Source organism: Puma concolor, chromosome C1 (assembly GCF_028749965.1).
Source record: "Puma concolor isolate L17-30 chromosome C1, mPumCon1.1.hap2, whole genome shotgun sequence".
Classification (NCBI taxonomy): Eukaryota; Metazoa; Chordata; class Mammalia; order Carnivora; family Felidae; genus Puma; species Puma concolor.
The window spans coordinates 55,976,933-56,002,579 of NC_141674.1; the positions used below are offsets into that span (position 1 = coordinate 55,976,933).

Below are 25,647 nucleotides of genomic sequence, written 5' to 3' on the forward strand. Positions count from 1 at the left end.
TTCTCCGTAGCTCATCAAGAAATGCCTGACCATTTTTTTTTATACTTAGAGATACCTCTCTTTTGAGGAATTAAGTGGCTTTTAAAATTAGAGCTTGGGGGCTCTTGAGTGGCTCAATTGGTTAAGCGTCTGACTTCAGCTCAGGTCATGATCTTGCAGTTCATGAGTTTGATCCCCATGTTCGGCTCTATGCTGATAGCTTGGAACCTGGAGCCTGCTTTGGAATCTGTGACTCCCCCCCGCCTGTCTCTCTCTCCCTCTCTCTCTCTCTCTCTCTCTCCCCCTCCCCCCCCCCCGCTAGTGCTCTGTCTCTCAAAAAATCAACGTTAAAAAAAATTTTTAATGAAAAAAATTAAAATTAGACAGAAATTTTCTAGCTCAAGGGGATACTGAATTCTGTTAATCCTTTTATGGCTATGTTTCCTCCTTTTCCTCAATCACCTTTTTACTTCCTTTCCTCTGCAGCTACAAATTTCCCTCACAAACTGCTTTTTCAGATACATTTCTACTAGTGAGCTCCCTGAGTTCTTTTTTGTTTATTTTGAGAGGAAATGGTTAAAAATGAAAGTGGAAGAAAACAGAGGAATACTCAGTCCCCTTGGCTGCCTGCCAGGAAAAATGCCAAATGTCAGAGGCCTTGATGAAAGCGACCCAGCCACAAGCACGAGGGATTGGCCCACCACAAGATTATCCTCCAGGGGAATTTATACCACAGCCTAAAAATTGGACGGCCTTGGGAACTTTCTCCTAATAAGGTCCTACAACTGGACCTGATAGTAAAATATTAAGCTTAAGCTCTCAAATCATTAAACAAGAGCCTGGGATCTCAGGTTATATGCAAAGGGTTTAGATATATGAATATTTTAATCTGTCTGGGAAGCCATATAACACATTGGGGAAGCACAGGCCCTGGTGCCAGATAGACCTTGGTTTGGATTCTGGCCCACCACTTGTCACCTTGGTGATTTTGCACAAATGGCTTATTCTCACCCAACTAGTATGTCTTAATTTTTAATATTAAGAATAATACAAGATCCACCTCAGAGGGTTGTAGTAAGGATTAAATTAAAAGTCCTAACACTTTTAAGTACCCTGCTCAGCAAATGTTAATTACCACGACTACTAGTTTTGCTAGCCCTCAACATTGACAGGTGGAAACGAATACCTCATACTATAGCTTCTAGGACCAGGCCACTCTTAGGTTGTTTTCATTATGTCTGCACCAGTAAGTAATCCCAGAGGATTTGAGTGGTTCTAGTAACTCAACCTTGAGTTTCTAGGGCAAAGGAAACCTAAAAGGGAGTAACTTGAATCAAGGACAAGTGATAGACTTCTTAATAACAGTACCTATTTGAACACCTAATACATTATTTTACCTAATCATCACAATAGCCTCTATGGGAGAATCACTAGAATTCATAAATAACGACACAGAAGCTCTCAGAGGTTTACCTACCTAGTCAGTGGAAGAATTGGGATTTATCCCAGAATTATCAAATACCAAACCTTCTCTTTCATCTCTGCTATAAAGTCTTGGAGCTGAAAGCTTCAAGACTTAGTAATGTATTCTAGAAAAGCTCAATATTTTTACTCAACTGAAGTGTGACAAAAAATCAAAAAGTAGTTCCTCTCGGCAGTCCCTTACCCACCTCAAGATCAGAATCTTCCTTAATGGTATGCTTCTTATAGACACATGCTTGATTAGAAGAAATTCTGAGCAAGACCCATTTTAATCATTTTAGAAAGATACCAAAAGACAGGACCAATACCCTGAAGCTGTTTGTCTATTTACATTTGGTAATGAATGCCTACCAACAGGACAGAGCTTGCAGGAAAGGCTAAGAGACAGAGCACCCAAGTGTAGAAATGGTGTGCCTCAAATAGAATAGCCCTGTGGCAGAATGTATTTTTTTTAAGAATAACACAACAATGTCTCATCCCACGTGCTCTTCTGCAATGTTATCTTGCAACACCCCAATATGAGGTGGAGTTCAACACACTTACCCTTGAGTCTGGGCTGGTTTTAATGATTTGCTTGACCGATCAAATGTGTTGCAAGTGACAAGACATATTGGGTCTTCCAAGGTTGTGTCATTAGAAGCATCTCAGCTTTGGCTTGGGTCTCTTGAACCACTCACCCTTGAAATACTCTCTCTGAGAAGCCCAGGCCATATAGGTAAGTCCTGTGTGGGGACTCCAGGTGATAGCCCCAGCAGAGCTCCCAGTTAACAGCCAGCATCAGCTGTCAGCCTTGTGAGTCAGGCGTCTTGAATATCCCGCCTAGTCAACTCTACAGATTACTGCAGCCTCAGCCAGAACCAGCTCCATAATTTGTAGGACTCAGTGCAAAATGACAATCCTGAGCTTCCTGTTCAAAAAATATTAAGAGATTCAAGACAGCAACAGCATTGAACCAAGTGTGAGGCCCTTCTAAACATGGGGCCTTGTGTGACTGCACAGGTCACATGCTGTATGAAGCCTGCCCTGGCCATGTAGTAGACACTGATTGCATCCAGTTAAGAGGCCCCAAGTGAGAACTTCCCAATTGAGCTTAGTCAACCCGTATAGCTTTGAAACACAATGGGACATTGTTATTCTAATTCACTATGTCTTGGGTGGTTTGTTATGCTGCAAAAGAAAATTAGAACATTACCACAAAACACCTGTAGGTAGCCCTACGAGAAAAAATGCTAAAGGCAGCAAGGCTACCAAAACACCCTCTGCTCAAATACATATAGGAGGATGATTTTACATACAAAAACACAAAAAAATCTCAGATCCAGGAGTAAGGCTTCTCTGGGGTCAGAGAGATTTTTCTCATTGGGCAGATCCTGGGAGAAGGCAGGCAAATAGCTTAAAAGAAGAGGCATTACCATTAAAAATAAAAGTCACACAAAATATGAATGAAATTATACTCTGCTATTAGATTTATTGGAAAAATGGAAGAAAATTAAAAGCGAGGAAGCCAAAACACTTTGGTTATCTCTAAGGTATCAGGGAGAATGAGAAGTTTTCCTGGGGATGCATAACTAACTTTATTTTCTAAAAAAGTTAAAAAGCTGGATTCTGCAAACTATAGCTTAGTTCCCTCATTCTGGGCTAGATTCTGGAATAACATGTTAAAGGAATACTTTGTGAATTACTAAAAGACAAAGAATTGATCACTAAAATCCCATACCAATTCATTAGGAACAAATCATGGTAGACACAGGGCTTGACACACAGTAGGTAGTCAAGAAATACTTGTTCTACGAACTAATTTTCTTTCTTTTTTGATGAAGTTATCACACATTTTGTAAAGAATTCAAGACATGTAGCAACGCATTTCATGAATTCACTGATGGAAAAAAAGAGAAATGTGGGCCAAAGGATAGTGGCATTAGGAGATTACAACTGACTCAACAATCAATTACAAATGCTTTATAAAAGTCAGAAGAAATAGACCACCTGGCGTATGTAGTGTAGGGGAATTAAAGGATGGATTTTGATGTCATTGCTCTGCCATTTGCTTGTGGTAAGACCTTGGGCAAATTGCATAACCTCTCTTATTCTCCCTCTCCTCGCCTGAGTCATAACCCATGTGGGATAGGCATGAAGCAGTTAAACAGAAAACTCAGGTCAGTTGGCTATGTTCCGCCCCCAGAGAACCGGGGCAGGTGGTTCCTCTGCCAAGGAGACAATTACAGTGTGAGGCGGGAAACAACCAAAGAGGAAAAGATTTTTGAGCAAGAGGAAAGTCTTCTGGGCAGTACTTGGCTCAGAAGACTGCCCTTTTATTTCAACAGACTGTAGATACAGAGATCCCTAACAGCCTGTCCTTCACCATAGGTCTGAGAAGAGTCACTGACAGTCTAGAGACTTTGCAGGGATTTTGACGTGGGGGGAAGGGCACCTGGTATTTGTGTGTCTGTTCTAGAACTATTAGGTACAGAAACAAAACATAAGAATAATATAAAATCAGCAACAGAAATACATAATTCAGGGAAACACCATGCTTGAAAGACCCAACTTAGAGCAGTATTGGAGACTGAGTGAAGGCTCTGTGCAGATCAGCATTAAAAGAGAAAAGCAAACAATCCAGGGATAGTCTAGGAGGCCTGACAAAAGGACTGGGCCTCATGTCCAAAGCTCTCCAGTGCAGACTTTTTATATTATCTCCAAATACAGTTATATATTTGGTTGTCCTGGAGATACACTTACAGAATAGAAAGACGGTCATGTTCATGATGCAACTTTAAACTTACTAAACCACACCCCCTATGATGTGTTGTCAATTGATACTTTTAATAATATCAATAAATTTAGTAAGACAATCTCATCATTATTTTGTGCACGACAAAAATAGATTGCTTTTATCATGTTAACAAAAGCGTTACTAAAAACCACGTAATGTAAGTATGTGTGATCACAAGTTTTACAACCTTATTTTAGCATTTTTAAAAAAACATACTAGGATTCTCAAAATCCATACATGGCCTGTGCTTCTTTCAGTCTCTGCAAGAAGGTAGAGGAAAACCAGGTTCAGAATCATGAGTGTGAAAGTAGATGATTCAGGCAGGATAGCATGGACACCACTCCCTGGCTGAATTTCTGTAGAATCAGAGATTTGTCTTGCAATGTTGGCCTTAGCTTTATGAGTAACCATTTGTATTGTTGAAGGTGCTTTGTCTGTGAACACTAGTTTTTACTCTTTAAAAAGAGAAAGATGTTGAACTTCATGATCTCTAATATATTTTCCTTCTTTAACATTTCAATGCAGCTATTAATATCTGAGTCAGGAAGCGTCCCTATCCAAAACATTTGGAGCCAGAAGTTTTCAGAATTCAGAATTTTTCAGTTTTAAGAAAGACAGTTATGTGCATAGAAAGTATATTGTTAGTCTAGTGGGTTATACAGCAGAACTGTAATTGTAATCAAACATTAGTTCTGCAGTAAAATGTATGATTATTCATAGTAAGTGGGAAATAAAGGCTATAAATAGGTATATAACATGTGAGCTCAGTTCAGGTTTGCCACTAAATGAATTCAGGTCAGGTTAGGTCTTGCCAGGAATGAGTTACAAAACAAACAAAACAAAACAAAACAAAACACCAACTTTCAGCTTTTAGAACTTTTCAAAAGCTTTCTGAGCTTTGCAGTTTCAAAAGATTTCTGAGTTATGCAGTCAGTACCACCCTAAAGGTATATCTTCATAGCAAATGGAATTTATGCATATCTAAGTATGTTTCAATAATATTTACCAAACTGTACATTGTTCATGTAGAATGTGCCTTGTCTTTGCTTTTTTATCACTGATCTTTTTTTTTTTTTCCCCTTACAAAGTCCCAGGGTAAAAGAAATCCTTCAAAAAAGGAAGAAGGAAGGTAACTGGCAATTACAAAACTAGTTTTTCATTTATACGGATAACACGTTATTTTAAAATATCAAAACATCAGTAATTTCTTGGTATATATATTTAAATCTGAAATTGAAGCATTTGCTTTTTGAGATGTATCTAAAGAATTATACACTGCATTAAAATCTCAATTCAGACAAAGGTACATGTTTACAAAATGTTTTGATCCTATCCCTCCCCTGTTTAAAAAGTCTTCCAAGGTTTGTTAGCTTTGTTGTAAATTTCCATTTCCATTTCTCAGGTTTCCTGACAAGTTGGCAGTTTTCTTACGTTCGTTAGACCTTTGTACTCCCCCCTTCCCCTGCAGAGTCTGTTTTTGTCTGAGCGGGTCCTTTTAGAATGCTGGGTGGGGAAAGGGAGGGTGGGTGGTGGGTGGAGGAGGTTGTACAGAAAGTGTATAGCTTGGTGGTCAGGGAATGGAAGAAAAGGGGATTAGGAGATGTGATGGGGAAAGATGCAGGAAGGTGTCAAGTCAAATTCCTGTCCTTGCCCTGGAGCCTAACCACTTTCCTTTCCTTAGTTCTGCCTTTCCCTCAATACTCCTTCCCTTTTATCTTCTAGCATCAGCTCCATTTTCTCACAGCCTGACTCTACCACACTTCTAGGATAATTTATTTTAAATGGGATTTTTCCCCCTAGGGATAAGCATGCTACCTGGAGAGAGGAAAGTCTGAAGTGTAGAGAATGCCTGCTTCCCCACATGGAAGAGCATCCTTCCCACATGGAAGAGCATATAGGACAGTGAGGACATACCTCAACCAAGTGCAGAGATACCCATCTTGTCATTTTACTCTGGTGTTGTAATCCTGCAATTGTGAATATTCATCATACTCAAGAACTAAAATTCGTCATCTATCTCCTAGTAGACCAGAGGAGATTCTGCTAAGAAAATCCCTGTGGGTTTACTCCAGTCTCTGTCTTTGCTAGTCTACACGGAAAAAGAGCATGAGCTTTGAAGTCAGACTAAGACACCTTGGAGTAGATATTTAGCCTCCTTGATCCTCAGTGTATTTCCTGTTTAAAGTGTGGACTAAAAATACCTACTGCCTGTAAATTGGTATGTGGTAGAGGTAAAGAATGTAGCATGCCTAATGTAGTGGTGATGTGTACTAAATGCTTAATAAATACAATTTCCCTTTTTCTCCTTATAGGAACTTGTGGCCTCAGCAAACTGACGGAGACGTTAGAGAAGATAGAGAAAGGATGGAAGTTGATATGGGCTCCTGGAATTTCAGGTCTGCTTAGCAAGAGCTGAAGAGAAAGTTGACTGGTACATGTTTTTTTAGATATGAACCGTGTTGGAAGGGGAGAAAGGGACAATTTACTAGAATCTAATTATTTTCCCCAGTTTATCTGATACTTTGGTCATATCCTTTGCCTCTGTCTCATTGCTATTCTCTTCATGACTCTTCTGACAGAAACATGCCATAGCAATAAAGTATCATCTGTGTGGTGTTTCCTGAAAGCAGTGGGGAGAATGAGGTCAATGGTTAGTGACCAGGTTAGAATCAGATAGACTTCTTTACAGTCTCAGCTTTGCCATTTTTTGGTGTGGCGTGGGGAAATCTCAGTCTCCATTTCATCAGCAGCAAAATGGTATAAGCTTACCTAACTCAAAGGGTTATTAATTTGCTTATAAGTATTTTTTTCTGAGCACTCATCATGTGCTAGGTACTGTATTAGATATTGAGGATAGACAGTTAACAAAACGATCCCATTCTTACAGACTTTGCATTCTAAGGAGAGACACAGAGGATATACCAAGAATGTAAATACGTCAGATGGTGACTAGTCAGATGGTGGCTATGAAGAAAAAAAAAAGCCAGATAAACGCACTGGGGGTAAGGGAGCAGGTTACCCTTTTATATAGGGTGGTCTGAAAAGCCTCTGTAAGAAAGTACCCTTTGAATAAAATCTAAAGAAAGTGAGAAAATGAAGTGTGTTCTAGGCCATTGTGAGATTTAATGAGATAATGCTGATAAACTTAGCATATTATCTGGAATACACTGGGCACTATATCAGTGTTAGTTGCTTATGTTATTAAAGAAGGTATTTCATTACAGTGAAGGCTACAGGTAGCTGAAAACCTTTCTAGTTCACCCTAACACACTCCCGAGGGACCCTTAACCATTATGAAAGACAGGGGTGATGGCTCAGAGGACTTCATACACACACATTTTATTGCTGGCAATAAAATGCCAATTGTGTGAGCAAAAGTATTTCTGTAGGAGTGGGATATTTTAAGCTAGCAGAAAAGAGAGTGTGGGGTAAGAGAAACTCTATAGGGTAGTCTTCAGATTCATATTCTCTGTAACAAATATTCCCAACTCTGAAGTTTGCAGGTGTGCACACATATTTCACCTCATCAACAACAATAATGGCAATGATGACATTAATTATGCCATTTATAGGTTTGTAAAAGCTCTTCTTTCAAAGACCTCAAGTGTTTTATGTACGTGACCTAATTCACCCTCACAGCTTCCCCAAAGACAGGTCTAGTCCCATTTAATAGATGAGGAAACTGAACTATAAAGAAGCTAAGTCACCTCTTCAAGGTCAAATAATTACCTAGACAACTCTGATCTAGATCCCAGACTTAATTTTCAGGTTAGGTCCCTTTTTGTTTGACTCTTCATCTTTCTAGATGTCAGAGACTATAAGGTGGGTGCAATGGAAGGAAGCCATGATGCCAGGATGTCAAAGTGCCCACCCTTTGCTCATCACATAGTTAGTGATCAGTAAATGTTGTGTTTTTTTTTTTTTAACTCTTTAAGAAGGGGCTTCTTTAGTGCTACCAAAATATTAACTATCTAGCATACCTCTCAAAGTTTGGTTGATGGAGAGAGCCCTAGTTTAGAAACACCCACATACGTAAATACTGACATTTGGCTTTCCTCTGTGAAAGTCAACAGGAACATAACAAGGGCTCTCATTTTTTGTTGATCATCTTCTCTGGGGTAGGCCTTTTACATATGTTATGTGTTATGTAATCCTCACAACAAAATTTTTCAGGAAAAATAATTGACCGTATTTACAAATTAGGAAACAAAGTATCCCAAAAGTTAAATAATTTATCTAGTGTCACATAGCTTATATATGACAAAGCTGGGATCAAACCCACATCTCTCTGACATCTAAGTCTTGATATCTTCTATAAGGCCAGACTGCCAATTCATAATGCCTCACTCAAATTACCTGCAGTCTGATGATCCAGTGTGAGTCATTTATGACCCATTTCTCCCTTTACATGAAATATTAGCAAAAGAATAAAATCAGCAGGTAAAATTTGAACAGTACAATTTTGCTGTTTTTAAAAAATCCTCTTAAAAGTTTAGCAGGTTGGTATATGCAGCTAAAATTTGGAATTTTGAAAGTTCTGTCTGGATTTTAATTATCTAGTCCATCCCTTTGCTCATCAGCAAGACCAATTGGTAGTTTTCTAAACATTTCAGTGCACTTCCTTTTCCTGTGTCAGAGATAGTCTAGTTCACAGGCAAGCACCTCTGGAGATATGAGGAAGGAATGAAATCTTGGTTTCAGTGACATCAAGACCTTCTCAGGTGCCAGAGGCAAGATCTTGTAGATCTATGCTATTGACTTGGGAAAGAATTTCACTTATAATTTAATTATCTGAATCATTCATACTGGTAAAGTCATGACATAAGCAGATAAATTATGTATATGTAATCTCTTATGCAACCATCAAAAAAGATATACAAAGAAGTATACTCAAAAACACTACAGATAAATAAAAGTGAAATTCTTCAAAACATTCAGGTAACTCATAGGAAGGCATTAAAAAGAAAACAGAAATGAGACAGAATAAAAAGGATATAAAAATAAAATGGCAAACTTAAGCCTTCATATCAATAATTAAACGTAAATGGTCTAAGTACATTACTTAAATGACAGAAATTGGCAGAGTGGATTAAAAAATGTAATCCAGGGACGCCTGGGTGGCTCAGTTGGTTGGGCGTCCAACTTTCACTCAGGTCATTATCTCACAGTTCATGAGGTCCAGCCCCACATCGGGCTCTGTGCTGACAGCTCAGGGCCTGCAGCCTGCTTTGGATTCTGTCTCCCTCTCTCTCTGCCCCTCCGCCACTCATGCTCTATCTCTCTCTGTCTCTCAAAAATAAATAAACGTTAAAAAAATTTTTTTTAAAAGGTAATCCAAATATGTTGTCTGTAAGGAACTCACTTCAGATATGATATAGGCAGGCTGAAAGTAAAAGGGTAGAAAAGATATGTCATATAAACCTTAATCAAAGGAAAGCATGATTGGCCATATTAATATCAGAAAAAGTAGACTCCAGTAAGAAGAAAACTAGCAAAGACAGAGAGAGACAATATATAATGATAAAAGGAACACTATACCCAAAAGACATAACTATTTTATTTTATTTTATTTTTTAAGACATAGTAATTTTAAATACGTATGCACCAAACAACAGAGCTACAAAATATGTGAAGCAAACCTGAAAAACTGAAAGGAGAAATAAACACACAATTAAGGTTGGAGGATTCAATATACTTCTCTCAGTAATTGATAGGATACCTAGACAAAGAACTCAGTAACACAGTAGCATCAGCAAATAGGATTTAATCAACATGTATAGAGTATTCCACACCATGACAGCAGAATACAGACGCTTCTTAAGTGCCAGTGGATTACCTACCAAAATAGACTATATCCTATGATGCTTGCCATAAAACAAACCTCCACAAAATTAAAAGAATTGAAATCATACAGAGTGTGTTCTCCAGCCACAATGAAATCAGCTTAGAATAACAGAAAGACTACAGAAAAATCTCCAAGCACTGGGGAAACAAAACCCATCAGATTATCCCTAGGTTAAAAAGGAAGTCTTAAGAGAAATGAAAAGTTGCACTGAACTAAATGAAAATGCAATATATCAAAATTTGTGGGACACAGCTAAAGCAGTTCTTTGAATGCTCTGAATGTTCCTTTAGCAAAACACAAAACTTTCTGTTTTAAAACCATTCCTTCTAGGGGTGCCTGGGTGGCTCAATCAGTTAGGTGTCTTGACTCTAGGTTTCAGTTCAGGTTTCTTACAGTTTCATGAGTTCAAGCCCTGCATGGGCTCTGTGCTGACAGCATGGAGCCTGCTTGAGATTCTCCCTCTTTCTTAGCCCCTCCCCTGCTGGCACTCTCTCTGTCTCTCTCAAAATAAATAAGCTTAACAAAAAAAAAAAAAAAAAAAAAAAATTCCTCCTATATCTTTTTCTTTAGATTTGAGTGGACAATATCTTATTTTTTATGCCCAAATCTGGCTTAGTGCTCAGTAAAAGTTGCTTGAGCAAATGAATGACTGGATAGAATAAGCTATTTAGCAGAATGGAATTGAGGCCAAACCAATTTCTGCATGGGATCAATCAGAAAGTGTATATGCATGGTAGGTGGGGCCTTACACAGTGGGAGCTGCTGCACAGACACGGTTCTGAGCAGCTGCCTAGTTTGTCTACCAGGAGAGCTTCCTTGGATTTATAGTTGCCAAAAGTGGCATTTGCCTATGAACAACAAAAGTAGAGAAAACTCAGCATACCCAATTCCATATCTCTGCCCTCAGTAAAAGTAATTTCTTTAGTTAATTAAATCAGATTTGGCCTTCTCCTTATCATTCTACCTCAACTATCCAACTTTTCTCGCCTTTTCCTTCATGCCTCTGTGAATAGAAGGGCCATAAAGGTCATCTAGTCCAGCTTCCCTTTCAATAACTGAATATCCTGTAGTCAGTACAGGGGTGAGCTGCCAGTTTTTCTCACAATTGACTCAACTCAACTCTCTGAAAAGAACATCAGTGAGAATCCAAATGTAAGGCGTAAACTCAGTAATTGAGGAAATGACCTAAGAGAGAGTCTGTGAACCTTCCCCTTTCAAAACAAGTGTTTCTACTAAACACATAAAAGCAGACTTATTCTGGAAAACTAGTTAAAGTCAAAAGATGGGAAAATGTTCCAAAAGTTTGAGTATGCTAAAATCACTCAATGGTCTTACATGTTATGAGGCTGGTTCTATTCCTAGGGAACTAAAAGTATGATAAAATCCCTAATTATACACAGGCTTGATGATATATTTCCAGGATTATGTAGATGTGTTTAAATCTTATCCCCCCCCCCCCACAATTGATAATGTGAATTAGTTGACACATCCTATATGCTGTGTAGTTACACTTCTCAATGGGAAAGAGTAAATGGCATTCTAGTTTTTATATATGTCTGTTGTCAGTTTGGTAAGCTAGTCTCAGCATTTGATCTTACCATGGTGAACTTGTAATTCAATTTATGAGCCTTTAAAGGGGAGAATCCTTCCTGGAAATCTAGTGACTCTAACTAATTAATGCCACCATTCTAGTAAACTCTCTAGATGGTCAACTAGCTTGCTTGGCCAAGTCATATCTGACTTTACTCCAGGCCTTTCCTTTCAGATGACAAGGCCCTAACAAAAGATCACACTGCCTATACTTGACTTCTGCTAGAGAGAAGGGACTCAGTATTTATTTCTTGGACTTTACTTGGTGCCTTTAGAAATGCTGGAACTTGTCTTCTTTTCCTTTTCTTCTCCTTGATCTTTGTTGTATCCCTTGGGGCTATGATGAGAAACTTCAAGTTGGTTTAGTTAAGCCAATGTTAAAAACCTAAAATGGCAAAGTAAAATCAGACAAAATAACCAGATAGTAGCAACAATGTTCTTTTTTCTTTTTCTTTTTCTTTTTTTAATGTTGTTTGTTTTTTTTTTTTTTGAAGGAGAGAGAGACAGAGCGTGAGCGGGGGAGGGGCAGAGAGAGAGGGAGACACAGAATCCGAAGCAGGCTCCAGGCTCTGAGCTGTTAGCCCAGAGTCCAACGTGGGGCTTGAACCCACGAACCGTGAGATATTGACCTGAGCGGAAGTCGGAGGTCTAACTGACTGAGCCACCCAGGCGCCCCAACAATGTTCTTTTTTCTCTTGTGATAATTAAAAAGAAAGAGAAGTACAGCAGTCATCACCCCCATTGAAAACCTCACCAGAGGGGCAATCCCAGGAAATCCCTAGGAGCCTCCAAGGGTGTATAGCTGTAAGTCAGCAGCAGTTACCCTCCGACTATGAAGCCAGCAGGGCTGAGGGCTGACTGTATGTGTCCTCGAAGGCCTCATTCAAGGTGCATAAGACTGGTTTTTAATAGTGTGTGCAGTCTGTCAGGATACTGAACTAAGAAGGGTAAGACCGGTGGGACTTGTTTGTCAAGGTCCTAAAATGGGAATTTTCCTGGTTATACACACAACAATGAATATGAGCAACATTAATAGTGGCATGAGTGATGAAGTCAAAAGCTTGAGTCTTGGTCTGCTGTAATTATTAGACAACGTATCCCCAAAGTAGGCTAACAGGGTTCACATTTCTAACTTAGAAACAGTCTACATCTCACCTTAGCTTTAAGATGTGTATTTGGCTCAAGTTAAATTTTGCCGAAGCTCATTTTGCACTAATTGCAGAGTGTTTATACCTTGAGAAGGTTGTGGGTAAGTTTATAGAAAATGTGGATTCCAGAGCTAATATGTTCCAAACAGCTGCTTCGAGGTGATGATTGAAAACTTCAGGTCCCTCAAATAGACGAGTGTTTTCTACATTTGAATTTTCTCCTCCCCGCCCCCCCCAACCTTTAATTCCTATTGAGATGCTGAGATAGTCTGAATTTGGAATACTCAACAGCACATCTGCAAGACTAAGTGTAGGCCTTTGAGCATTTATAACTGCAGCTCCTAGAATAATAACTGTCACAAGATAACCACCAAGGCTTGACAGACTAAGCATCTTCCCCAGTTTGCTTCCCCTGTTATTCCATGAGACACCTTCACTTTATTCACCCTGGCTCAAAGACAGGGGCTAATTTTCCTCAGCTTCGTCTTTTCCTACCCTCCTGTTGATTTTGCTTTGGAGCCATTTTGTATCTGTCCCTGCCTCTTCATACCTTCTCCTAGCATGCTTTACCTTTTCTGTGAATCCTTGCAAGAGCCTCCAAACTAAAGGAGACATTGACTGTTAACAGTTGTTATCTCTGGGCTAGAGATCAAGAGGCACTTTTATGTTCTTAGTTATACATTTATATAGTTTTTGACACTCTTGACTGGCACGAACTGCTTTTGCAATCCTAAAAATTTTTTTTTTCACTAAAAAAGGATGTAGGGAAGTGACATGGTACTCAGAGAGGCCTCTTAGATGTGATGTTACAGGAGTGGGATAGGAACATTTGAGAACAAACACATTTCTATAAGTTTTTCTCATGTAACATAACCCGGAACCAAACTCCAGTTCCTGTAGTAGCTAAAGCAGTGCAACCATCTTCTATAAATAGTCAGAAACACTCAGTCTGGATTCTTATACAATATCATCTGACAGACAAGATGGAAAAGGCATGTTAGTCAGGAACTGAGAGAAAGAAAGGGGAGGGAAGGAATGAGGAAAAGAAAGTCCTAAACAGCTTATAATATAAATTAGTTCTTAAAGGGACTCCTCGGTGTTAGACCCATGTAATAGGAATGGGTTTTTGTTTGTTTGTTTTTCTGAGAATTATTGCTTAGACTCACTGGTTTATGATTCCTGAGGAGCGCCAGCTTGCTCTTCTGACCCACCTCCCATTTAACTATCATGGGTGCTATTTATAGAGCTCCCTGTCCCGGGAGTGAGCTGCCTGTCCCAGGGGTCCAGCCCCAAGCAGGCCCTGTGTACTCTGTGACACGTTCTCCTGAGGGTACACAATTTCCAAGACTAGCCAACAGCTGCTACTAATTTTTACTAAGAAAGGCTAACATAGCAAGGGAGAAGACAACACGAGAGACTCCTGGGTAAAATGGTCTTCTGGCTTCCTCACTTCTGGTTGGATCCAGGCTGGACATGTAGTGCATCAGCTTCTCATGAACCCAAAGCCTAAAGGCTGTGGGGGGGGGGGGGTTGGGGAGGGGGGCCTGTGTGTTACTCTTCTCTTGGTTCATCTTCCCTGCAATTAGTTCTTATGGGGACTCTGGAATTAGGCCACAGGCTTGTGTTTGCTGAGGTATGGAGAGGGTTCTGGAAGCCTTCACCAAGCATGCCTTCACTAATGAGCACCTGCCTCAGTAAGAATACATGAATTATAGGTACAGTGGCAGGAAACTAAGAAAACAAGACACAGTCAACAAATGTCTGGTGAATGACTAGAAAAACATGGTAGTCAAAAGCACAGGCTCTGAGGCGGACTCCCTGGGATTCAAGTCCCACTTACGTAGCTGTGTGACCTTTGCAGAGTTGAAGCTCTGTGGGGAAGAATGCCTAGTTTCTAGTCCAGACTCTGTTTAATAACTGAATGTGCTGGGTCAAGTCATTTCACTTCTCCGGGCCTCAGTCCTGTCATCCATAAAGTGGGATAATTATACCTGCCTTGTCTACCTTACAGGGTTGTCAGTGGGATCAAATGAGATAATGTCATAAAAGCCCTTTGTAAATTAGAATATACTATACAAACGTAAGCTATTATTACATTTAATTCTAGTGACTAGTAAATAATAAAGTGGTGGAACCAACAATCCCATTGTCACCAACTTGAATCTTACAGAGCAATTTCCCAATTCCACCCACTCTACCTGCTAGGCATTTCCACCTACCTACCTCCTCCCATGACTTTAGTCAAAGACAAGAGAAAGAGAGTACCATAATAACCAATTAACTTTCTCAATCAGAGCCCTATAAAAACATATCCAAAAGAAAAAGGGAATGCATCGCAGAGTGTGTACTGTTTCTTTTAGGTAACCTCTCTAATCCCCCAGAGATTTTAGTTCCATTTCTTTGTTTCAGTGCTCCAAGTCTGAAGTTATTTTCACACTGCTCTTTGGGGGCGCATCAGCAAGCTAGGCTTTGGGTCTTCTGATTGCCACAGTTGGCTAGTGAGCACACACAGGTTGTCTTCCCCTCAGTTTCTACCATCTGAACATTCAGGTGTTAAAGTAGATGACCCATTGATCCTTTCCAGTCCTGAATTATAGACCTAATTCATTGGGTTCTCTGACTCCTTCACCCGCTCCAGACAACTGTCTTCAAACTTTTTGGTATTGGGCATATGTGATTTATGCCGGAGTGAGATTAAGAGCAAAGGAAAAATTCGCAAACAGAGCTATCACAGGAACTACTTGCCAAGCTTCTTTTCAAATCTTCTTCCCATCCCCTCTTACGGCTCATCTCTGGAGTGGGTCAAAAAAGCCCTTTTTAAAGAGATAGAAGCCAGAATGGGAGGTTGGAGTGGATATAGAGTGAGAAACTGGATCAGTTCCTCAGCCCCCATTATATTTTCTGCAGTTTGGGCAAGTGAATTAACTCTGGTCTCAGTTTCTTCATCTTTAAAATGGGGCTAACACCGTATTTACTTGCCTTAATTACGTATTTACTGCCTTGTTGACAGGCCTGTTGTTAGGAATAAAAGAAACTGCTTAACGTCAAAGCACTTTGTTGTTATTGTTTACAATACAACAGAGATTGATTCTGGAATCTGAGGGCATAACAGGGCACTTAGATCCAGGCAGACTGTAAACCAAAAATAGCATCACAATTGCACAGAGCCTAGAATAAAGCATTACTAGCTGCCTACCCATCCTTCCCTTCTCCACAGCAAATTCTTCCCAGGACCTTTGTGTTGAGTTAGTTGTCAAATGTTCCCATTCTCAGATGATTCAGGCTCACTTTCTTTAAAATGTCTCTGATGTCTAACACATAACCACCACTGTGGTTTAGAAAGCTCTAAGCAGAGCTGTGGAATTTGGAACTGCTTCCCGCAGCTAAGCTCCATAGGTGCAAGACACAACTGTCAGCCGCTTCTCATTGCAGATCAACTTGATCCAATTGCACTGACAGTGATGGGCCGAATATAGGCCAGCAGCAGGGGCTCACATTGGCTAGGGTAAGCCTGCTCACAGATGTGAGGAGGACTAGCTAGGACAAGTCACGTCACCACTTAGCCTAATTACCCTTAATGGGTTTAGAGCTGTCTACCTGGAGGAAGGGAGTAACTTGCAAGGTTCTGTGGACATGTTTTTCTCTTCTCACTCTAGTCTCTCCCCTGGGTGATCTCACCCAATTCTCATCCTTTTCCAATGACTTCTTCTGTCTTCAACTGAGATATTTTACCTGAGGACTAAGCTACCGTCTATTGGCTGGTCGTGTCACTTGGATGTCCCACTTGTACCTCACACTCAACAGGCTGCAGGTTGATGTCCTCGCCCACGCATCCACAAACCAGCTTCTCCTGTCCTGGTGCTTCCCTTCCAATGAGCCCCATCCTAGGGAATGACCCTTTGCCCACCCAACTGTCCAAACAAAAGGATGGTCCTGACTTCTCCCTCTCACAGTCAATCTCTGATCAGCCTTAGCAGTCCTACTTCCTAAATATCTCTGGAATTCATCTCCTTCTCTTCATCCCTGCTGCCACTCGCCTAATTCAGGCTGTGATTATCTTTTGCGTCATGTATTGCAAGAGCCTCCCAACTGGTTTTTCTTACTTCCATTCCTGTCCCCGCTCTGATCCATATTCCACAACAGGGATGCTCTGAAGACTGCAAGTCTGATCATGCCACCTGTTCCCTTGCTTAAATGTATAAAGAGCTTCCCAGTGCTCAGAGAAGAAAACTCAAGCTCCTTGACACAGTCTTCCAGGCCCTGTGTGATCTGGCCCACTTCACATCTCCAGCCTTAACCTCTTACCACGCCCTCCCTTTCATCCCATGTTCTGTTCCAGTGGCTCTTAACCCGGGCTGCACATTAAAGCTACCTTCTTTAAAACATACTCAAGCTTGTAAATCATCCCCAAGGCTGGGCTCTATCCAAGACCAATTAAGTCAGAACCTCTGGCAGTGGAGCCCTACTCGGCTGCACCTCATTCCCGTAGAGCATCATGCCCTCGCTCATCCTTCATCCTTTGCACGTGCTCTTGGCTTTGCGTGGAAACTTTCCTTCAACCTCGCTTCCCTTCCTGCCACCTGGCTGACTCATTCATCCTTCAAGCCTCACCTGGGGCATCGTGATGTCCTCCAAGAAGCCCTCTCTAAGCCTGGTGCTTTGAGTGACATGTTGTCCTCCATGTGCTTCCAGATAGATCACCCTGTACGTTCCCTCTGGCAGTAGCACCTGTCACACTGTATCATTCTCACTGGAACACTCCAACTTTGAGCTCTCTGAGAGTGGAGACTGGACCTGCTTTTTCTCACTCTGTATCCCCAGCATCTGGCACAGTATCTGGCACATACTATGTGCCCAGAGCATTTGTGGAAATAATTAGTTCATTTTATAAAGTCACCCTGCTTATTCCAGACTTGCCCATCCCTCATAGCAGGAGGGTCAACAGCCATATCCATTTCTGAGTTCCTTTATTTAGTCACTTATAAATTCTTCTAGCAAATATTTGACAATCTGGTATGTGATTGGCATTAGTCATCCTGAAATACATTGGACTTCTGCAAACGAAAAATTCCCCAATCTGGGGCCTGAGACCTATCTGCGGAGAGGCTAGGAAAGAGTCTCACAATTTCAGATTGCCTAGGTCCCAGAACCACAGCCGGGAGACATAGGCAGCTTCCTCTGTGCTCACTCTATCCCTCTTCCATACAGGGAAACAGGCCAGGAATTACTCATGATTGTTTCCAAGGATTGCCTCTCTGGATTCCTGAGAACTTGAACAAGAAAGGCTAAAAAATTGAAAGGATTATAGTAAACCATGAACTGATGATCCCAAAGGATAGAAACTGGTTTCTTAAGCATCGTGTAAGTGAAAACACAGGTGAACATCACTCCAGCCCATGCTGCCCTGGGGGCCTCATCCCCTGCCTCTAACAGCTTTAGAGGCCCAACTGTGGACCCCAGACAGTCACAGCCTGAAGCCCATGGGTTGGTGTGCAAGGTTCCCTTGGAGCCTGGAAAATGCTCAGCTTTTCTTCAGCCCACACCAGGCTGGTTCTGTCCAGTCAGAATTCTGCATCACCACCAAGAAGACCTGGCAAGGTCCTAACTTCACCTCATATAAATGAACCAAGGAGAGTACAACTAACCAAATAGGAGTGAAAGGGGAAGAGGAGAAGAAAGGGAGGGAGGCAGAGACCAAGAAGAAACTTTTTTTGTAATAGTGATAGAAATGAGACAGGCTACCATTGAGCACTTTTAATGTGCCAGGCTTTGTGCTCACTTCATCCTCACAAAAATGCTCAAATTCAGGTCACTGGTGTAACTACAACCCTATCTTCCTAGCCACAAAATTCAGAGAGTCAAATGGAGAGGAAGCTCATGGGGTTGGGGATTTGGGAATTTGCTTTAGTGGAAGTGGGTAAAAGAGGTTTGGAAGATGTATATATAGGCTTTGAAGAGTACAGAGTAGTTCCAAGTAGGAGATGCTTGGGCATGATGATGAAGGCCAGAATATGGTTCTGCTGGTTTCTTAGTGGTACTGAGGGGCGATGAGAAGGAATCAGGTGTAATCCAAGTAGATGATAAAGTCACCAAAGATGGCAGTGGGGGAGAGAGTAGAAAGGTAGGAGCTTCATTCTTCCCATTTACAAATAGATACTGAGCTGAGCTGTGCTGTGTGCCAGGCAAGGCTTAGACTCTGTGGATACAATCATGAACAGGACAGCTAGGGCCTTATGTCATGGAGCTCATGTCCCTGTAGGAGTGACAAACAACATAATCAAGGAGTAAGTACACACACACACACACACACACACACACAATGCCAGAAAGTGACTAAGTGCTGGAAAGTTGTGGTGTGGGTACAGATCTGGGTTTGCACTGGGTGATTCAGGAAGGTCTCCTTGTAAAGGTGACATTTGAGTGGGATGTGAAAGGCAAGAAAGGCATGCAATATCCAGGGAGGAGAGCATTTCAAACATGGAGAACGGCTGGCACAAAGGCGCTAAGTGGGAATAAGCCTGGAAGAAGAAGAACAAGGCCAGGGTAGCTGGGACATGACGAACAGCCAGAGAGTGGTGTGGAATGAGGTCCAAGAGGCGGGCAAGTGCTGGATCACATGAGACCTTATTGTCCACAGTTTGCTATTTGGATTTTAATCTAAGGACAGTGGGAAACTGTGAAGAGTTTTGATTAGAAGAGGGATGATCTGATGTGTGTGTGTGTGTGTGTGTGTGTGTGTGTGTGTGTGTGTGTTAAAGTTATCTTAACTGTGGAGCAACAATGAAGTAGAGAAGGGAAACAGGATCCCCAGCAGAAATAAACCATCCTTTACAGGAGGTTGTTGTTTTGGGTTTGGTTTTGTTTTCTTAGATCTTGAAGTCGAATGCATTTCTAAGGGTCAACTCCCAAGGTCAAGAGTAATCTGAGAAGTCTGTCTGCTCCCTGGGGTTGTTTGTGAGGAAGTCAAGAGAGGCACAGACCAAACCACTTATTATGGAGGAGAGTGTGTGTTTTTCCATTCCACTGAAAAGCAGACAACAGAAGAAGAAATGTACTTGTTTGAATCTCTCCCTGCAGAGGATGTGCCACCCACTGTCCCCTCTCCCAAGGTACCCGGAATCCCTTTCCCTGTATCTTTATCCTTCCAATGGTTTAACATGTTAAACCCTGCTTAATTTCCTAAACTGATTTCCCAAGGGCTCTGGCTTGCAGAATTCCCTTTCCTGTCATAGGAACCAGCTGACTGACTTGGTTTTCCTCTCCTGCCCCTGTCACTAGGGCAGTGGAGCTGGGCGTCACTTTCCTGACTCCACACTGCCCCCCCTCAGGCTTCAGATCCTCCCTCTGGGCCCTCCATTCCTCCTGCTGCTTTGGTGGTCCAGAATCCTCATTTATACCAGATTTCACTTGGACAACATGCTGGGATGAAGGAGGGAGTGACCCGGGTGAGGGAAACCCCCAGATTGTCTTTGCACCCCTGGAGGCTGCTGCCCTGGCTTCCCAAGCCTGCAGCAGTGGGCAGGCTGTGCCTGCTCCCAGCCTGGATTCCATAGATCACCTACCATGAGGTTGCTGGCAGAGCCCCTGTGAAATGGTGGATGAATTCAGTGCAGGAAACTCACCTTTTCTGACTCTTTCTTTAGTTCTGGTTGCTAGGACACTGCACTGAAGGTCACTTTACAAGAGTGGCTCATGCTGAGCGAGGACACAGTATGTGCCTGGCTCTGCGCTAAGATCTGTATAGGCCCATCTCACAAGATCCTCATAATCTTCTTACATAGAAGGGATCTTGATCTCCATTTTTATGGAAAAGGCTCTGAGAGGTTGAGCAACCAGCCTGCCAAAATGGGATTCTAACAAGCTCCAAAGCATCCAGGGGCTTAGCCATGACATGCCTATGACAACCTTAACATTTGTTTGTCCCTCACCATGATTTCAATCTGAAAGTACTCATTTGGTGCAATTTACTTTCATGTCCTCAATAATAAACATTTCTCACCGTGGACTAACTATCCACTCTAATATCTTTTTTCAATATGGGCCCTGGGAAGATGTGGAGAAGGTTCTGACTGATGATGTCAAATATAAGGTACCAAATTTCTCCCAGACAGCCTCATTTTCTTAATCAATGATTTTTATTTATTTTTTTTATTTTTTTATTTTTTTTTAATTTTTTTTTTAACATTTATTTATTTTTTGAGACAGAGAGAGACAGAGCATGAACGGGGGAGGGTCAGAGAGAGGGAGACACAGAATCTGAAACAGGCTCCAGGCTCTGAGCTGTCAGCACAGAGCCCGACGGGGGCTCGAACTCACAGACCGCAAGATCATGACCTGAGCTGAAGTCGGCCGCTTAACCGACTGAGCCACCCAGGTGCCCCTTAATCAATGATTTTTAAACACCACACATGAAAGTGTTACCAGGGGCGCCTGGGTGGCGCAGTCGGTTAAGCGTCCGACTTCAGCCAGGTCACGATCTTGCGGTCCGTGAGTTCGAGCCCCGCGTCGGGCTCTGGGCGGATGGCTCAGAGCCTGGAGCCTGTTTCCGATTCTGTGTCTCCCTCTCTCTCTGCCCCTCCCCTGTTCATGCTCTGTCTCTCTCTGTCCCCAAAAAAATAAATAAACGTTGAAAAAAAAAAAAAAAAAAAAAGAAAGTGTTACCAATGTTTGTAAATTTAGATGTAATGTTGTAGGTACTTAATTGTTCTTTGGAGAATTAAAAAAAAAATTTTTTTAATGTTTATTTATTTTTTAAGAGACAGAGAGACAGAGTGTGAGTGGGGAAGGGGCAGAGAGAGAGAGGAAGACACAGAATCCGAAGCAGGGTCCAGGCTCTGAGCTGTCAGCACAGAGCACGATGCGGGGCTCGAACCTACCAGCCATGAGATCATGACCTGAGCCGAAGTCGGACGCCTAACCGACTGAGAAACCCAGGTGCCCCTGGAGAATTTTTTTTTTTTGCATCAAGCATGTATTTATTTTACTATCAGGATGGGAAAAAAGGAGGAATAGTGGGAAATAAAACAACAACAGAACAGGGAAAAAGAAAGGGAAAAAAATTGTTCAGACTTGTTTCTGACCATCCATGCTGATAAGTTCCCTGTGCAGAGGATCTCACATAGACCATCCTTAGACTTGAGTCCTCCCCTGGCTAAAGACCACATCTCATATCTGTAGTGCATGGTCAATACCCTTGAGCAGAGTTGAACGAAGATTGGTGAGTTGAATCAGATGTGGCCCATGATACACATAGTGCCAATATTGGCTGGTTTGAGGTTAACAGGCCCATAGATTTATTCCCCTAATGAGATGTGAGGTCATTTTTAGTTAGAGATTTTAGAGACTTGAGAAAAAAAAACCTGATGTCATGATTCAATGAGTTCCTGAGGAAACACATAGAATTTTTTGGCCACATATTCTCAGTTTTTTGGTTCATTTGGCATATCGCTATGCTAAATTTGAAAGCAAATGTCAAGCATAATTATTATATATGTACAAATTCACCTCCCAGGGATCTACATTCCTCATCTGGAAAATGAGGGAGTAAACCAGATGCTCCCTAAAGGGCTTTCTAGTACTTGTGCTCTCGGGTTTATGTATTTTTGGACATTGTATTTCACTTTTTGTTTATTATAAACTGAAAAGAGTAAAAAAGGATAATATCCAGCCTCGAATTTCCCAACCATGCTATAACTGATCTACAAATTGGATGTCTAAAGGATTATGTTACTTTGAACTAAATAAAAAGAATAGGTTAGCATTCTGAGAAGATGCTTAGATTGTGGCCTTCTAGATAAGTCCCATGCCTAGGCATTTGCAATGACTTCCCTGTGTCACAAACAAAAGGATTTTTCCATGCCTTTTGAGAGTATACATGAGAGGGAATTAAAATAAGGTACTAAACCAAAACCCACTATGGTTATTCAAGTACTCCTAACTTTGTATTTTCATCCAGAATACGTGCGTCATTTTTTGATTCTTTTTGTGTTTCTTTCTCCTTTTTTAAAAAAACAAGTAATATAGGAGCACCTGGGTGGCCCAGTCAGTTGAACATCTGACTCTTGATTTCGGCTCAGGTCATGATCTCAAGGTTCGTGAGATTAAGCCCCATGTTGGGCTCTGTGCTGACAGCCTGGAGACTGCTTGGGATTCTCTCTCTCCTTCTCTCTCTGCCCCTCTCCCCTTCAAAGTAAACAAACATTAAAACATAAAATAAAAATGAATAATCTATAAATAATTACTTAGGCCTCTTTTATTTTTAAAGTCATGCAATATTGCAGATAAACCCTCCAATGCTCAAGTATATGTGAGGTGATATTTAGTGACAGAAACATGTAGTGGTTAAGAGCAAAAGTCTTCAGTCTCTGGGAGCGTCTGGGTGGCTCAGACAATTAAACGTTCGACTTTTGATTTCAGCTCAGGTCATAATTTCATGGTTTGTGGGTTCGGGCCCTGCGTCGTGCTCTGTGATGACAGTGTGGAGTCTATTTGGGATTCTCTCTCTCCCTCTCTTTCTGCCATTCCCCGGCTGTCTCTCTAAATAAATAAATAAATAAATAAATAAATAAATAAATAAACTTACAATTTTTTTTAAAAAGTCTTTGATCTGTGTTTTGTCACTTAATTAGCTGTACAACCTTAAGCAAGTTATTTAACCTCTCTGACTTCCCATCTATGAAATGGGGATATTAAGGATTCTTTCTTCCTTCCTTCCTTCCTTTCTTCCTTTGTCCTTCCTTCCTTCCTTCCTTCTCTCCCTCCCTTCCTTCCATCTTTCCTTCAATAAATACTTTTTTGAGCACCTGCAGTGTGTGACTCAAGCCTCTGGGAATAAATATAGCAGTGAACAAGGACAGAGTTCCCTTTTTCATGTATGTAAGAATTTAGTTGAGTGAAACATAATAAATAAATATGAATGCCTGGTGGCAAGTACAATGAGCAAAGCATAGTAACGGATATTAGGGATGGAGGGAAGCTACTTAGAAGAGGTAGTCAAGGAAGGCTCCTCTGAAAAGGTGACATCTGAGCTGAAATGTGAACTAAGTGTAGAGAAGAAGATTCCAGGTGGGGAGAACATCAGATGTGACAATCATAAGGAAAGTGTGCTTTCAGTGAATGTTTGGGGAAGAATAAGAAGGTCAAGATGACTGGAACATGTAAAGCCTTTAGATTTTACTCTAAATGCATTGGGAAGCCGCTGGGAGGGTTGAGAGGAAAAGTAAAAACATGATCTGATCCATGTGGAAAAGGACCAACTTTCCAGATGTTTTAACATGTGATTTGACTATGTGTCTAAAGATTGACTTCTCAAGCATGTGTTAAGATTGGTATGCGCTCATTAGGCAGTGTATGTGAATTGCATAGTGTTTGCAGTAGATTGCACTCAAGAAGTAGCTCTGATTATTATGCTATTAGTCAAGTTGATAGACCATCACCAAGGTTCTGCACTGATGATGATAGGACATCTGTCTGAGGTCCAAGGAAATAGGGAGAGAAAACCATCATTTCTTGAGTACTTACTCTGTGCCAGGCCTGAACATATTTAGCTCTGGTACAATAGAGCGAAGCAGCATGCTTTTTTGTATCAGTCTTGTCATGATGCCCAGAACTATTCATAACTCTGGGCTGAGGTGACTTTTAAAGTGTACATTTTAACCTGGGGTGGCAACATCAGGTCCTATTGACCCCTGTTACCTTAATGTGATTTCATGGATCAGATGAACTAGCTAGCCACCCCAATGGCTCTGGAGTCTGAATGCCTATGGTCAAAGTCCAGCTCAACAGCTTATAAGCTGTGTGACTTTGGGCAAGGTACTTAACCTATCTGTGCCTCAGGTTTCCCATCTCAGGGATGATAGTGATAATTATCTTTCAGCGTTTATGTGAGCTAAAGAGAGGTACTGCATGCAAAAATGCTTTATCTGACATAACTATATTATTTTCACAGTTAAGTTCATTAATGAGCCAATCAGAAGAGCTTTCAGGGGTAGAACACAGCACTGGTAAGGTTTTAGGGGAAAGCAGAGGGCCAAAAATGTTATGGTGCTACCATGAGAAGTTCTGTAGGATGAACACTTACTTCCAGGAGTGGGAACAGCTGGTAAAAAGATACTAAAACATGTTTTTAAAAATCTAACTTAAGTCTTTGCAAGTTCTCACTGTAGAGACAGAAGATTCAAGTGATCCAGTGAGAAGTTTTGATCAGTATGCTGCAGGGTGATAGATGATAGGGAGCCAAAGAAAGAGACAGACCTTATAAGGAGTTTAAAAAAAGTAAGAAAAACAGATAAATGTGGTAAAGAAATCAGAAAATCCATAGAGTAAGAAATGCAACTAGAAAACAAATTAGTGGGAAAAATGTTTGCCAATCAAATTAGCAAGGATTAAAAAAAATAATACAAATCCCCTTGCAATTAAGGCAATAAAAATTGCTGAAAGGATTTATTGCTGAAAGGATTATATGTTGCTGAAAGGAATATAAATCAATAAAACCATTTGAGAAATCACTGTGATGACATAGATCAAGTGCCTTTAAAATGATTATTCTCTTTGACTCAATAATTCTATTTCTAGATTGTTATTACCCATTTGTAGATTTTTCTAGGTTTTATTGATTTATTTCAAAAAATTAATTTTAGTATTTTTTAATGTTTATTTATTTTTGAGAGAGAGAAAGACAGAGTATGAGTGGGGTAGGGGCAGAGAGAGAGGGAGACAAAGAATCCAAAGCGGGCTCCAAGCTCTGAGCTGTCAGCACAGCTCCTGAAGTGGGGCTCAAATTTATGAACCACGAGATCATGTCCTGAGCAGAAGTTGGACGCTCAACTGAC

The 25,647-nt window shown here is 41.0% G+C and overlaps 1 long non-coding RNA gene across 3 annotated transcripts in view; it reads left to right on the forward strand.

Annotated features, from left to right (window-relative positions):
* Nucleotides 1–25,647, forward strand: part of LOC147578089 (uncharacterized) — a 42,077-nt gene that overhangs the window by 11,605 nt on the left and 4,825 nt on the right. For 2 of the 3 annotated variants that reach the window (XR_015254776.1, XR_015254775.1), the window contains exon 2: nucleotides 6,547–6,665. This is a non-coding gene — a long non-coding RNA (uncharacterized LOC147578089). Of the gene's footprint in view, nucleotides 1–5,775; nucleotides 6,453–6,546; nucleotides 6,666–25,647 lie in introns of those variants that run through there. The other variant, XR_015254777.1, reaches the window with a different exon arrangement.